The sequence below is a fragment of the Gymnogyps californianus genome, chromosome 11, assembly GCF_018139145.2.
Source record: "Gymnogyps californianus isolate 813 chromosome 11, ASM1813914v2, whole genome shotgun sequence".
NCBI classification, from domain to species: Eukaryota; Metazoa; Chordata; class Aves; order Accipitriformes; family Cathartidae; genus Gymnogyps; species Gymnogyps californianus.
The window spans coordinates 7,867,389-7,883,880 of record NC_059481.1 but is presented as its reverse complement, the minus strand read 5'-3'; the positions used below and the strand labels follow the sequence as shown (position 1 = coordinate 7,883,880).

The 16,492-nt window shown below is 37.3% G+C and overlaps 1 long non-coding RNA gene across 1 annotated transcript in view; it reads right to left on the bottom strand.

Moving 5' to 3' along the window:
• LOC127020413 (uncharacterized) overlaps positions 1 to 10,018 on the bottom strand; it is a 64,766-nt gene extending 54,748 nt beyond the window's left edge. The window contains exon 1 of the long non-coding RNA XR_007767079.1: positions 9,966 to 10,018. This is a non-coding gene — a long non-coding RNA (uncharacterized LOC127020413). The remainder of the gene's footprint in view (positions 1 to 9,965) is intronic.
• Between the last annotated feature and the right edge of the window lie 6,474 nt (positions 10,019 to 16,492).

The window sequence follows — 16,492 nt, the reverse complement described above, 5'->3', positions numbered from 1 at the left end:
ATAGGTCATGCTTTCACACTCAAGCTCTTCACTCTTAGGACCTAATTTTCATTGTTTATTCATGAGTCAACAGACTTGAATTGCTAGGATTCCTGCAACAGACTTCTAGGCAATAAGAAGAAAAAAAGCCACTAAATTTGCCAAAAAAGATTAGTTTTTAATAGACGTGAAACAACATGCTCAGATTCAGCCAAACTATGTGTTATGCAGACTATAGACAGAGATGTGTAACTAAGACTAGCATTAAGGCCATGCTGTAACAGTCGTCTGGAATAAGGTAAAGAACCCTTGTAAACCACATTAAAAAAACAACCCACCTTGGTCTGCTGTGTCATCCTCCCACGACTCACCATGGCCTGCCTTATCACTAAAGCCTGCACAGAATACCCACCACCACTGTTACAAATACTACGAAAGTTTGGGCCAGGATTTTTCAAAATTGAGAATTTTAAGCAGTACAGAAGTATATAAACTTAAATAACTAATTGCATATACATTAAATATGCAATTAAAAGCTTATACTGCTTTTAGCATTTCGGTAACTTTTTTTCCCCTTCAGGATAGTTATTCTTGGATATTTTACTTTCACACAGGACATTTGCTGGTTTCCCATAATTTCTGATGAAGAAACTATAACAACATTTATTTTGATACCATGTTTTGCATGTCACAAGGACTTTTAGATAAACGAGTCTGTCACTATAAATGCATTTCCCAACCTCTCAAGCTTTTGTTTATTTTCTTAAATCATAACAGATTTTCTTCAAACAGGATTTGATGGCAAAATACAAGGAAATCAAGCATAGCAAATAAGCCAGAACTGTACAAACACGATTCCTGTCATCTATCATGCATTAAAAATACAACTACATACCAAAAAAAATGTATTTAATCTTTGCACATTGCAGACAACCTGACTGAACAGAAAAAAGGACAAATTATCCATGGGAACATACAGAATCCCAGCTTTGTTAGATCCTGGAAATATGGTCTAACACCTTCCCTAAGATCTATATGGCACCAAACATTTTATTTTACTCACGGAAGCTCAGATTATTTTATGAATGCATGTCATCCTCCAAAGAAATGAAACCCAACTGAAATGTATGGTAGGACTAGGTGGCATGTGGTACCATTAGCAAACTATACCCTTTCTTTGCATCTTAAAAAAGCGATTTAAAATCATCATTGGCACACCATCTTTTGTGAATCCCTTCCTCTCCTTTCCCCCACCACACATAGCTTACAGCCATGAGGCAGTTTCAAAAAAAAATCTGTGCTCAATAAATCTAAACACAGAAACGTATTCTGCATCTCAGATTACATTCTTATATGCCTGAATATGAGTACAGAAGCTTTCATCAACTGTTGATGGCTTCCTTAGACATCTAAGTCTAAATATTTTCAAACTGTGCAATTTCCCTAGCAGTGTTTGCAATTTACAAATCCAATGTAAAATTCCTTGGGTTGGGCCAGACAGTGCACAGAAGAAAGTAGCTGTGCACAGACATATCAGTCTCACTTGGACACTCCTCCAAGACCCTCTGAATTGGAGTTGAGTGTGTATGCACTGTTGGAATCTGCTGCCAAACCTGCCTGTATCAAACTTAAATTTCTTTAATATTTCTAACGTAGCTGTCTTCTAACTCAATTAAAATAAAAGTAATATCTTTCACACCAGAGTATTTTTCAGCCACAGAAGGAAACAGTATGTTTCTCTCCTTAAAAATCTTTCTACTGTATGTGCAGCCAGCTGAGCAAAGGCTAGGGACAGTGCAAGTATCTTGTATAATCACACCTTCATGTTTAATTATTCCAGGTGACATGGAGAAGCGCAGTATGAGGGTAAATCACAAAACAGCTTGCAGCTTCCATGTATACTTAGGCTTAGCATCAGCATAACTAATACAGAGTGGAAATCACTTCCCCAGACTGCAGTAACAACTTAGTCCTCAAGTTACTAAGAGGACACACACAGAAAGACTGTAACTATCAAGAACTTTATTAGGACATATATCTGATACACTATCAGATAGTTGCACCAAATAGTTGTATCAACCAGAATAGTTGTACCAAACAATTCAATTCAGCATCATTGCCCCTAAAAACTAATTGAGTTCTTTCCATTAAAGAGGGGAACATGAACAGTTACTACTGTATCCTATAAGGGGAAAACAGTTAAATTCCTAAGTCCCTGAAGATGGATAAGATTCAATTTAAATTGCACTAAACCATAATAATCAGTTGAGAGAGACTGTGGATTCTTCTATGCTACAGTATCTACCAATTGTTCAGCACTTCCAATACTACTACAACAGAAAGTAAAACTAACCTATGTTTACATTCATAAGTAACTCTCAAATTACTATCAGTAGGAAGCCTCAAAGCATTTCGATTTTTTTTTAATGATTCTACTCAATGCATTCTGAACAGGGTGTTTTAACTTCTACATTTAAAACAAGTCAAAAGTAACAGACAAGGCCCCAAAACGCATTATTAATTGCAACTCCAGATCTGAAAAAAAGATTGCCTGCTCTGCAGAGCCCTTCCAAAGCTTTCCAACGTGACCTCTGAAGACCTCTTGCTGTGGTTCCCATATTAAAACACCTTCAGCAATGAACACTAGCCTTACCATGCCTTGTTGACCAAGAGCAGAATTAACAATATGCCTCTATTATTCAAAACTTGTCTATAACAGAAAAAAATTGGTGTCTTCTGGTGGTCTGTGTCTGGAGACAGCTGCATAAGCTCTTCTCATTCAGGTAGAGACAAATCAAAACATATTGTTAATATAATTTGAGGAACATTTTTACATGATCCAGCAGATATCCCATCCCACATGTGTCAGGGGCAAAAGATCAAAAGATCATCTGGGCCTTTCTTACTTGCATATTAGATCATAATTCAAACTTAAAACCACTCTCCATTATCACAACAATTGGACTTGAGGAGGGGAACAAAACTTTATGGTGTTTTAAGACACCTGTACGTTTCTCAGGGTGCAGTCAGAATCACATGCCGAGGCAGGGGGAGGAGAGGGGAGCATAGAGCAACAGGAAATCAGTCTTTCATATACAGTCAAGGACACCAAGATTTTGTACCTTGCAAAATCAGCAAGTAAATGGTTAGGTCTAAGTACTTTTTTTTAAACGAAGTGTCTGCATGCAAAAAATTTATAGCTTTTTCCCCCCCATGTAAGCAAAGAAAGAGGTACTAACATTAACTGGTGTAGTCATGGTATTTTCAGAATCCTTCTCAGCCTCGTTGTTTTTGAGGATATTTCAACAGTAAAAAGTCACCACAGTTGCAGGGAAGATCAGAAACATTCACCACAAAGGATTCAGCCACTAACAGGAATCACCAAATACCTGTAACTTAATATATATTAGGCAGGCACTGCATTACAAGTACAGTCTTCCGATAATTCTAAGCAAGGTATTCAACATGCTTGCAAGCCCTTCTGCTACAATCAGTGCTTCTTCTTGATTTACTGATCCATAAAAGATCAAGAGATAAAACTAAAGTTAGAGAGCAAATATATGAAAAAAAAGTTTTATCAAGAAAGTGGTATGTACTGCAAATGCTTATAATCACCCCATGAAAAGTAGAAGTTTATCCTCTCTAGATACTTCAGTGGTAGTATTTTGATATATTAACACTGCAAAATTTACTTTGAAATCTGCAACACTATACCTGAGCTAAAAATCAAGCACTTCTCTCTGCAAAGGACCATGTCTTTCCCCTTCCTCCCCCAATACAAATCCTCAGTACAACTGGACTTGCATCACAATTATTTCCTCTGAGAAAAGTTTGTTTGCTTCATGTTAACAGTGAATAGGAGTGTAACAGTGGAATCAATGGTGATATTAATCAAATTTAGACTCACTCAAAACAGAGTCCAAATGTTGAAGAGATATTGGCATTTGTCTTTGACAGAAGACCTATTTTATTATTTTTCAGATTAAGGATCAAGAAATAAAGGCCACATTCTTACCTACACGCCTGTGAACGATATATTTAATGGTGCCAGAAGTGAGCTAAAATTTTGCTAAAAGGGTGAAAAAAATTCAATTAATTTCAATTATTTCTAGAAAGAAACTTACATATAACTTGATCTCATCTGAAAAAATGCACGGGATTTCTACTAAGGGCACGTAAAAAAAAAAAATGGAAGAAACTGAAAAAAGTCTCAAATTTTTAAGACTTTGTTTGTTATCTACCCAGGAATGGCACTTGGAAAGGAGTATCTTCTCAGCAGGGAGTTGCCTGTTAGGCAAGGCCACTGACTCATCTAAACAAGAATAAAAATGACTCATCTAAAAACGAATAAGAGATACAGGAAACTATGAAAAAAAAAAAAAGAACTTTCCAAAGAAATGGATCCGTTTTTACAAGAAGATATACTTTTTTTTTCTTAAGCTAATGAGAACAAACTTTCAATGAAAAACCCGGTCAGTTAACAACTCTCGTAACGCTGACCTCAAGGCATGCAACAGACCTGCTGCACAGCATTGCTCCATCACCAACAGAACCAAAGCTGGGGCTTCTCCATAGTCAAATGATACCCAGTCTTTTTAACCAAAAGTCACAATAGACTTCTAAATCTTGTCCAAGTGTAGAAAAGCAAACAAGTAATATTTAAAATATCTGGCTTCTGTTAAAACATAATCACCCTGCTGACAAAATAAAAAGGGTACAATGTAATGCATGTGGTAAGAGAATTCTTTCTGCAAAAGGTTTTGTTTACCCTAGAAAAAGTTATAATCTGGTCTCTTTGGCAGATACTAAGACATGATGTTGTTCCTTCAGTAATGACAGTTAACACTGTGATCACACTGATAAAACTGACAGCAATCAGAATACATTTACACATAAAAAAGTGGGAAACTTTAGTCTTTAAAACTTTTAGAATCGCATAATGTCCAAACGTAGATTTGGTTTTGTACAAAAGCTAAGGACAGTTAGGTTCCAATACATAGAAGGAATAAAGCTGAAAAAGCATTGAACTTGGGTTATCATCACATGTCCAGACTTGGATCACGGCAGTTAAAGAAAAGGAACAAAGGATTGTCTTCACTTAAGCTAGTAACTAAACATATATCTGCCAAAATCAACTGATGCTACACTGGTACAAGAGGCAAATAAAAGATCAGAACTTAGTCCACTGTTAAAAATACCTGCCTTCCACTGCTCAGGACTAGACAACCCAGTAATTTCAGTCCAGATAATCAGTTCCAGAGGAGCATACCTCAGGTTCATAAATTACTTATATAGGCATTATCATGCCACTTAAAATAATGAAATTCTTTTTCTCCTTGCAAATTTGCCAGAGGCCAAGATGTGAGCCAATCTTCATCTCAAGCGTTCATCTGCATTAATTGCCTTTTGCTATGACTTCATTCTTCCTTCAGTTTTCATTTCTAGAACAGTCATTTGAAAGAAATTTCCATTATCTACTCACACATCCAATCCTCTGAAAAGGGCATTCTGAATTCTTGTTTTTAAAGTCTTTTTGTTATGTAGCAATCACTTTGTATTTTATTCTCAGAAAGCAGGTGCATGCACCTGCTCAGCAAATTGATTACAGATTATTTCACTACATATTGACATAACCTCAGATTTAAGCAATGTAATAATTTTAAATACGTAATATCCTGAATAGTTAAAAGCTACCCCCAACAAAACCCCCAACCTCTGCGTCCAGAGAGGTTTATTCTACAAGGCAGTTTATCCAGCTGCAATTGGAGTCTGCTACTCAGTGCATCTTCTATCACCATCACCTGTTCCAAATTCCTGAGGAAGTACAGCATAACAAGGCTTAAGAATGCAAAAGTCTGTCAGTGGGATTACTACTATACTGCTGTTTCCAACTAAGAGCTCTAAGAAAGTTAATTAGAGCTTCTACTTTAAAGCAATATGGTTATTAGCATAAATGGGTAAGTCTGTCATTAGAAAAGAGGAGATACATCAGACTGTGTTCCATTAGTCATATTATAATCCTGCAATTTTTTTTTTTTTTTTTTTTTTTTAAAGACAGACACAGTTAATTCATTAATTTAAAAAAGAACATACAAAAACTCGGTGGCTTGGCCCCAGCTAGCAGCCAAGCACCCACACAGCCACTTGCTCACACTCTTCCGCTAACAGGACGGGGAGAAAATAGGAAGAACAAAAGGGAGAGAATTCGAGGGTCAAAACAATGACAGGAAAAATCACTCATCAATTACTGTTACAAACAAAACAGACTTAACTTGGGGAATTTAACTTAATGTCAGTTAACATTTTAATTACTGATTCAGGTATTCAGAAACAAAGATGACAAACAGTTAAATAAACACTTACGGAAAACACTTTTCCTCCCCCTTTCCCAGGCTCAACTTCACTCCAGACACTTCTTCATCCCCTCACCCCCTTCCAGTCTCCACTCCCTTGTCAACCCTGCAGGTTGCATTCAGTCCCTTCAGGGGCAGTACCTGCCCTGGTGTGGGTTATCCATGTGCCACAGTCCCTTCGAGGATGTTATCAGCTCCACCATGGAGCACCTCCTCCTACTCTGGCCTTATTGTTTCTCTTTCTGGGCACTTGCTGCCCTTTCTTAAATATGTTCTCACAGAGGCTCAACCAGCTTCACTGATGGGCTCATACAGGTTCTGCAGTGGGTCCACTGAGGAGCCAACTGCATTCGGCACAGGGCAGCCCCTGGCCTCTTCTCACAGAGGCCACCTCTGCAGATCCCTTCCCTCCCCACCACCACCACCACAACCTTGCCATTTATGCCCAATAAAAAATAAACTATTGAGATAAAAAGGAATTCTTGGAACTCTTCCTTCCTGCCTTTGCAATAGTTAATCTGTATGATTATTGGTTGGAATCTTGGAAGAGGAACTTGCGTCTAGAGCCAGCCCCATTTACTCTCTTGGGTCTCCCTGCCTACATCCAGGTGTCTTTCACTGATATAAGCCATGTTCTCTGACTTGGTTCCAGCCCATTTGCCCTGCCAAGGACAGCAATGCCTAAAATCCTACTGAGAAAAGAATGAAGCAGGCCTCTATATAACAAGAATCCCCCATTCCTTAATTCCAATTTCTAATTTCAAACAGCTCTTAATCATTTACCAGCTTTCTGTTATGGATGTACCATATGTATAATATGTATTCTATTATGAAAGGTACCACATAAACACTCATAAAATCTTCCTTTTGTAGTAAGTTCCTGGATTCACTGATCAGTTACTACACACATTTTATACCGATTCATTCTTTCCCACCATTTTCTGGGCCACATCACCAGCAGCCTACAAGGGAAAAGAGCCTTTTCAATAGCTATGTAATAAAGGTAAAAAGGATTCTTGTGACTGTTAGTGCTTCTGAGTGCTAGGCAAAAACACTACAAAGAGCAGCTCTTCCCCCAGCATCTGTACTCCACCAGGCTCTATACCTAGGAAACATCCTATAAACCCTCACAAACTGAAGCTCATTTCCTGACCTGCTCACACTCTGCAAGCCACCTCAACTCACCCCACACACAGCCATGTAAATGGCAAAATTATATCATTCCTAATTTGTTTCCTGTGGATACAAAAGAGGCATTTCCTTTATGGAGAGTGGTTTGGATTTTGTTATATGTTCACTGCACCAGTGCTTCTGCCCAGCTGACGACAGAAGATATTTCTATATGCATATGAAATGAATTAGTTTTATACTAATCCACAATTCCACACTGCAAGAAAAGAAAGCAGAAGAAAAAGATGGTATACACTGACAGTACTCAGCTGACACTGACAGTACTCAGCTTGAACGTAATGCTTTTCACCTTTCCTTTCCAGGAAAACTGCCACAGTCAAAGCTTACTAATCACATAGCCATTCTGTGACTTGTCGCCCTGCTTTTGCGGTGCTCCAGCAATAATCAGATAATTAGATTTCCTGGCACACACATTACAAAGTCAACTGATGCTTTTCCCTGACTCCCCTCATCAATTCCCCTTGTGCTGCTGGCAAGTCTGAGCAGAATCTGGTCATAGATAAGCAACTGTATTTCAGATCCTCTCAAAGAAAACAGATAGCTGTTGAAGCTTTTTTTTTTCCTTTTTAAAATTTTGCTCCTATTAGAAAAATAAAAAATTGTTGAAAACTAAAAAAGGGAAACATTTGTTTCAAAGGGGCATTTAGGACTTTTTTTAAAATACATTTTTTATATACTTTGTGATTAAGCACAGTAGCAAGGCATAGTTTTCTGGACTTACTTGACAAGTAGAACAGATGCAGTGCTCCTTTCAGACTTCATCTCACACTCTTCCAATAGGAACACAGTGAGCCACACCAAAAGATACCTGCAGCCCAGTATCATTTTTACAAACTCTGCCTCACTCCTGCTCCCTGCCCCAACCCTCCTTTGCCCCCCATCAGAAAAGAACACACTGAAGGCAAAACAGAATGAGAAGCCATGGAAAGCAGCATAAGACGACAAGAGCTGATACCAAGTCCTTCTGAGCCAGGGTCCGGTTCCAACTGTTTGGAAGTCAGAGACTTTATGAACCAGTCTCTGTACTTAAAATCACTCAATAAATTTATTTTTCATGAATTTACTTAACCTTCAGTAGATTTTTAGCATTTGCACATGCTTTGGGGAAGGAGTTTCATAGTTTACACATCACTGAAAAAGTGCCTTCTTCTGTTTGACCTTACCACCTTCATTGCATGTTCTGTTATAAAAAAGTAGCAATTATACCCTCTTTCCAATATTTTACAGACCTTTATCAACATGTCATCTTAGTCACCTGTTTTCCAGTTTCTCAGTCTAGTACAACTATCATGTTGTTCTCTGTTCCTTTCCCAACAATTCCAGACATTCACATTGCTTTTTACCAGTCCATGATGTTGCCACAGAACTAACGTTACTCCTGAGGAGTTAATGGTCAGCTCATGGCACATTGCTTCATATGCAACATTAGGATTTCCCCATCCATGTGGATCACTTAAAATTCAATGTAGCTCAACATAATCTCACATTTTAGCATCCAGTTACTGGGACTCTTCAGCCTTTGCTAGTGTAAATTATTTAGTATAATCAGCACTTCTGATTAAACTTTCACTCCTTTACTAGGCCTCTTACACAGATACTGTATTCCCAAACTACAGCCTTTGAGTTCAGTCACTAATGTATTTTCAAAATTCTACAAGACAAACTGTCCTTCCTTATGAGCCTATGTCAATATTCACAGAACTACTCAGTTCCAAGGGCTTGTCTGAGCTTAATGTTGTAGCTGATTCAAGGATTAAAGCAAACTCACTAAAGACAAAATAAAGCAACATGGATGAGATATGTGGGTTCAACTCCTGTGAACCCCATAGAAATTAAGAATGGTGGTGGATAAGAAGTCACATTTGGCACAGTATGCCAGGATCATTTTTTACACAAATTAACCTGACACAGAAAAAAAAAAAAAAGATTTCTGAGATAAAAAACACTCAAGTATGAATGATGAAATAAAGTGATCTATCATTTTTGTCATGAACCATAATAAAATTTTTGCACAGGAATACTGTTCAAACAAGACTTGTTGTAAAATCAGTTTGACTGTAATCAGTTCTAGCATCTAAGAAACACAATCACAGATGACAAACTCAAGTTAGATCAGCTACCACACTGAATTGGTCAACTTAGGCAATTTACATGCCAGAACAAGAAAACGAACAGAACTAGAGTCACATTTTTTATAAACTTAAAACTGAAGCAAAGCACAGGAAAGCAAAAAAGCCCCTAACAGCTCTCTGTAACACTTTCAGTCAGAATCAAAGTTATCTAACCATTTAGACTGCACAATTAGAACAAAAGTGTTTTAAATTGGCCTATGAAAATAACCTCCCTGCAAGACATAAGAAAATAAGCACAAAAATAGAACGACTTTGCAACTATCATAGCGGAGTTTTCTGTGCATACTTCAATGTTACATTAAGTTCTTACCTTCAACAGGGCCTCAAAAGAATCCACAGTGCAGATCCAAAGAGAAATTTGTCATCTCAGCACTGGTCAATTCTTTCAGATCTTGTAAGTGGCACACATGGGTTTGGACTACAGGTATCTAACTTCATCTAACTTTAATACTGAGAGAAAACTAAAACATCGCAGAAAGGAAATTCCCTACCCATTGATATTGGAACTTCATAAGATAGTCAGCAGGAAACACTGATAGCATATGGATTTATCTTCTTTTGACTTTTAAAACATCACTCAGTGCTATTAGGAAGGTCTTCCTCCTAGTTGGGAAGAACAACCTGGTACCCTCTCCTGAAGAAAAAATATTTAAAACCATTCTTAAGTTTTAAAGTATGCCAGAGAAGGAAAGCTGCCACTGCCATCCTTCTCTCCCCTTTAGCTCATTCTTCTAGGAGTCTAATGAGGTTCAATTCCCTCTTCCACCTTAATTTCCAGCACCTGTCCCCGAGGAGCATGCTTCACAACCAAGCAGTTGCCTGTTGTGAAATTCACCTATTGAAGCCATTGTGCTTTCTATACAGAATTTTAAAAGTCAAGAAAAAAGAGCAGGGGCAAGGTCTCTGACCTGGAGAAGAGGCCATGTGCTGTAAGTGCCGTATGATATTAAACAGCCTCTGAATAAACTAAACAACAGTACCTGCAGCAAGGATGAGTTCTTCCAGCTGAGGATCATGACCACTAGATGAAGGCGATACTCTTCAATGGTTTCTTTTTGACTCATTTCCTCTACACCAGAACAGATTCGTTAAGAGGAAAAGAAAGCATCTGTACCGCCAAACACCAGGGTAAGTCTACTTATAAAGGAAAGGGAATAAAGCTCAGGCCTCCAACACATGCAGAACCAAAACTTCACAAGCACATGGAAAACATTTTTTTGGAGGGGGGGAGAACCTATGCCTTAGACCAGGCAACAGCTGAACAAACATTTAAATATTACAGTTTTGCATTTAGGTGACTGGATTCCAGCTCACATACACATTGTGTTCTCAATCTTTTTTTATTTAGTCTAGATTTGGGTAACCAAGAGTTTTGTCTTCTGTCGAACACAAATACTCTACCATCCCTAGTTCTAGCTACCACAACTGAGAGCCACAATATGTGAGAACACGTATTCATGACACCATGCATGTTTTCTAATGAACAGCCTTCAAACCATACATGAAAAAAGGGTGTTAACACCCAATACAATGGAAAGTGTAAATAAATAGTATACTCTGACTAGTTTAAATGGACACCCACTAGAGAAATAAAAACCTACCACTGATAAACTGCAGTAAGAATTGGGATATGAGACTCTTAAAAACTTGTGAACTTGCCAGAGATACACCTCTGCGCCACCCATCCCCATAAAGCAATCTCAAATGAACAGCCTGTAAAGTGATGGATATCCTCTTAATTCAGTTAAGCTGAAACATCTTGAAAAGAATATGAAACATGTTAAATCAGCAATCCCAAACTTGTGGGCAGCTTAATCTGTCAAAACTGTAACTTTAGGAGAGTCACTAACAGCAAAATGACTCTGCAATTGTTTCAATGCAACTCAGAGTTCATGAACTTACATTAACCTTTAGCCATTTTATGCATAAGGCATGCAGCAAATGTCTGCTTTGCTCAGATCAAATTTAAGGTAAATACACATTTAAATAGCTGTGAATAGCTATGGGCTTTCTTAGAATGCACATTTACAAGACTGCATGAACTTCCAGACACATGCTTGTACTGAATTCTGAAGATCTGGGCCCTTATGCATTCTTTTTTGAGCCAACATCTTTCCCACTCAAATTCAATGACAGAAAGGTTCATGATATTGCTTTTTTGGGAAGAATCTGATTATTTCTAAATACGAGAATTTATTCAACTTAAGGTAAACATTCTTTTACATTTTACCATTGTAATTTAAAAGTTCTAAAATGAATTTTTTTGATGTGTTTAAGAAAATTAAGCTGTCCATTCCACCAGTGAAGCACATCATTACATAAAATTTGAAGAAGCTTGCCTGAGCACTTTACCCCCTCCCCAATAATTATGCAAGTATCAGACATTTGGAGTTGTTCAAGAAGCTGTGTAGGAACCTGAAGCTTGAAGGTCAAAGACTGAAAAATTAAAAAAAAAACCAAAACAGCAGATCTCTGAAAAGAAAGAAAAAAAAGAAACCACATCAAAAGCAACAATCCTAAGTCATTAATTCATGCCACAAATTATTAGTGTTACATTCAAGTAGGAAATAGGAGCAGTTATAAGGAAGATGTGCAACAAAATGTATCTTTCTGAAGATTTTTTTAAATATTACAGTTACATGATTTTAGCAACCGAACTTTTGGTTCATCAAGCACCCCATAAGCTACTACCTGCAATGACACTTTTTTAGATTGTAACTGCAAGATTTGTTTAGGTGTTATACAACTCTCAATGGAACTCCATTTTACTGTATAGTCTCCTCTACCTATGTCATTCATTTGAATTAGATTTGTAATACACTGCCCTTCTCTTTAAGCAATATTTGAAACTAAATATTTATTTCCATCTGTTCGCTAATATTTAAGCATTGCCTTAAGGAAACACATTACTAGTGCACAGTTTCTCTTCTTTCTCATTCTTCATTACCCCACAAATGATAACATGGAAAAGAATGCCCTAACTACTAATATAGCTATGTATGTCAATTCTACAGCGCATAACAAGGCTTGCTATCAAATAAATATTAAGTAACAGATGCTAGCATTACTCTCTCTAGGTATTAAAAGTCTCAATCACATTCCAAACATGCGCCAATGTTTGAGTGCACTTTTCCCAACTTCTGCACCTTAGGAGTCCGGGTTTGCTTATTCACTATCCACTCCAATTTTCCCAGTCAGGAGAATCAGGAACTTGCACTTTAAGCTGAATTTCCAGGGTAGTGACATGCCTCCAGGGCCTAGGTCTCTAAAGCAACACTCAAATATCTAGAGAATTGTGCATCCAAGTGGAAGTAACATTTGTGCTGAGAGGTACTAGAAAAGCGTAAAACTCCACTATTAACACCAGCCTGAATTTAGTCCTCATAGCAGCTACCAGATTTGACTCTCTTGAACAGCTGAGCCCCAAATGAACACTTCTATCTGGCCAGCCACTGAACCTTTATATTAATGGCATATCGGGGAGAGGGGGAACAACCCACTTGCTACAATATATCTGAGGTGGACTCGACAAATATTACTCAGAAAATGAAAAAAAAAAAATTAGTAGGTTTCCTTATTTAAAAGAAATATGAACATATAAGCAGTAACCTCTACTTTTTTTATTTTGGAAACTAATTAAAGCAATCATTGCTCAAATAATGTCATCGTCTGTCAGCCTTGACAAATCCTCAAAATATTTCTAGCAAACAGAATTGAGCACTGAATTGTCTTATAAATTGATTATTACTTATTGTTTCTATTAAGGTGGTTTCTGTTTGGTACACTGAGTTCTACTCTGCTTGACAAGGTCATGCATTTAGAAGATTATACTGCACAGTCTGGATAGTCTAAAATATTTGCGGCATGGAAAACAACACTGTCTATATAAACAGTAGGCAATTGCATTTCAGTTTGTGATGTTTCATATTCTTTTTTATACCACTTTGCCAAATATCATGCATAAATTTCCAAAGAGTTCATTTCAGTTAATTCAACACTCAACATCCTAATAATCTTCTAACATCCTACAGTGTACTGGGATCAAAGCCAAGCCCTTTATGAAAGTATAGAACACGAGAAAGGCATTTACAGCCTCAATCTCCAATTGATGTATTCATAGAGCTTCTAGAGCAGAATCTAGACCGAACTAGGTTTCGGGATAAAATGTTGATTTGAAGATTTCTCATTTTTTCAAGTATCTCATAAAGCAGTATTATTTTTGACAGAATATTCATGCCATTTTGATGAAGGAATCAGAAGTCTGAATGGTTAACGTACACATAAAAGCTAAAGGAGAAGGCATAAAGAAGAGAGCAAAGAATCTGCTCACTCTTCCTCCTCCCCAGATAGACAACAGCACACTTCTATTTTCTTGTCCTCCTCCCACAATATAATTTTCTTTTTCCTTGTTCTTTCCTCCCAGTACTATACTATTTCCATAGTCATTTCTGTGACATTTTGCTACTGAAGCAAGACCATGTCAGATGCCTTTCACTGCTGTAACAAAAGTTCTGCTTTTAGCCAAGCTCAGGTTTACTTTGTTCTCTTGAAGCAAGGGACTCGAATACGATCTTTTTGCTGGCAACTTTCTGCCCTAGTTCTATCCAGTTAAACTCCAGTGGAATATTCATGCTTAAATGGCTGTAAACAGATGCAAGAAAAAAATTCACTTAAGTGATTTATAGTTAATCCTTCAGAAGAAATAAAGACTACCAATTTCAACTGGGTTCAACTGGGTTAGGCTGCAATGAAACCAAACCCTGAATCCTATCCAGCAGCTGGCATTAAATGCTTAGTTTAATCATGCTTAACTGCAACTATCTATCTATCAGTTGCTTAACTGCAACTATCATTGCTTTCTGCTTTCCATGGCACATAAGGGATCAGACTTGATTGTGAATGACTTACAGATGCTAAACCCCTTGCATAAAAAATTGTGAGCCTTTAATGGCAAGGCATACTACAGACAATGTGTATTTTACTAGTTTAAAATCCTGAAAGTATTACTTCAGCCTTCCTTTTTTCTAAATGAAGATAAAAATGTTTAGGTTTATTATCATTATTGTTCTTCATTTGCAAAGGAAGATCACAACAATACACTTTTAACTCTGCAGACAGTAACACAGCTGCAACTCATACCAGTTTGAAAATGTAGGCATTACGTTTGGTAGTAAACTCATCACCAGTAGGTAGCATATTGGAATGAATATGTAATTAGCTTGAGATAGTACTTTAGGAGTGTCACTGTGAGCTCATTCAGATACTTGCCACCAATTGCAGCTGCTTCTTAAAACTTAATAAAAACATAATGAAAAAAAATCTTGTTTAAAAAATCTCTGGACTAGGAGTTCTCCAGAACAATCTCGAGAAAGAAACCATTTGAATTCCTTGAAATACTGGCATGCATCCATCTGCTGTACCTTACTGTACCTGACACGTCATGAATTACATTACCAAACCGTGCTATTTGTCTCAAACAGTGTAAGAATACTCACTGTAAACAAAAAGAAGAAACAATCATTCTCTTGCTGGACAACTTCCAGGGCCCAGTACTTTCTCTTACCATTGCACCACAGCCACCTTGTAATGGAAACAGATCTTGCATTAACAAGCTCTAGGCTCGCTCAAGAGTAGTCTCTTTATACAAAATTCTTCACAAAATTACAAAAATGCTATGCGTTCTAAGGCATGCACTTATAACTCTAATTTTAAGATGTCTTGGTAGAAGCCAGCTGAAATTAGTGGTATGATCACATTATTGACTAAGTGATTTTGCAGTAATACACTTAATTGAGAAAGAACCAGAAAATACCTATGAGAAAAAGGGAACAGTGAAACACCTCAACTTGCATTCATGTTCTCCAAAAGTGCAGAGATGCTGTAGCAACACTCTGACATATTTGCCAGGATCAAGTACTTGATTAAACTTGATTTTTGTTAAACCAGCTGTATCTTTGCATCTTTTATTTTTAAATAAATATTTCCCCTTGTTGATCTCTAAAGTAGTCTCCAATAAGCTATTTAATACTGGAAAATTGTCAAAGCACAGTTATTCTCTTAAACATGATCCTCTGAATGGAACTTTGCCCACTTCTGATTTATGACCATTAACTATACTTCAATTTCGACATCATCTGATAGAAAGACAAATTAGCATTTTCTTAATACAATTTCTTCAGACACAAGAAGCACCAAAACTTGTGTTGGGAAATCTGCAAATACATGTATATCCCCTTTGTTCAAAAAGTTTTGTTGAGCCGTTGCCCTTTGTGCTTCAAGGTAAAGAAGACATTGTTTAAAACAGTGCTGCATAGCAATGCAATAATCTTGGTATAAATACTAGACTAGTCTTCGGCCCCAACCTCATTTTACTAGCTTGTTATAACAATGGAAAAGAACAAGCAACACCAAGAAGCAATGTTTCCCTACAAATGTTGCTAAAATAATCTATCAGTTTAAAAGTTCAAACAAAAGCCAACAAAACCCCAATACAGCTCTCAAAGGGCTATTCAAGTGCATGCTGGGTACAGAACCATCTCTACTTCGCAGCTGAGAAAATGGCTGGCAAGGAATCCACAGGAAAGGACAAGAAACCTCTGCAGTTGGAAATTACAGTATTTCTAGAAGTTGCTCTTTGGATCATTTGCTGTGGTGAAAGACACTTGCATGCAAAGGCTCAGCCCTTAAGTCTTCTTCAGAGGCTTCCCATGGTGTGTGTGCATGCTGGACACATAGCAGAATTTTTCTCTATACAATCTGGAAACTGAATTAAGCTCTCATGAAGCAATGTATAACGCAGCAAGTTCTTGTCCCTGAACTGTTATGTCTTCTGAGCGT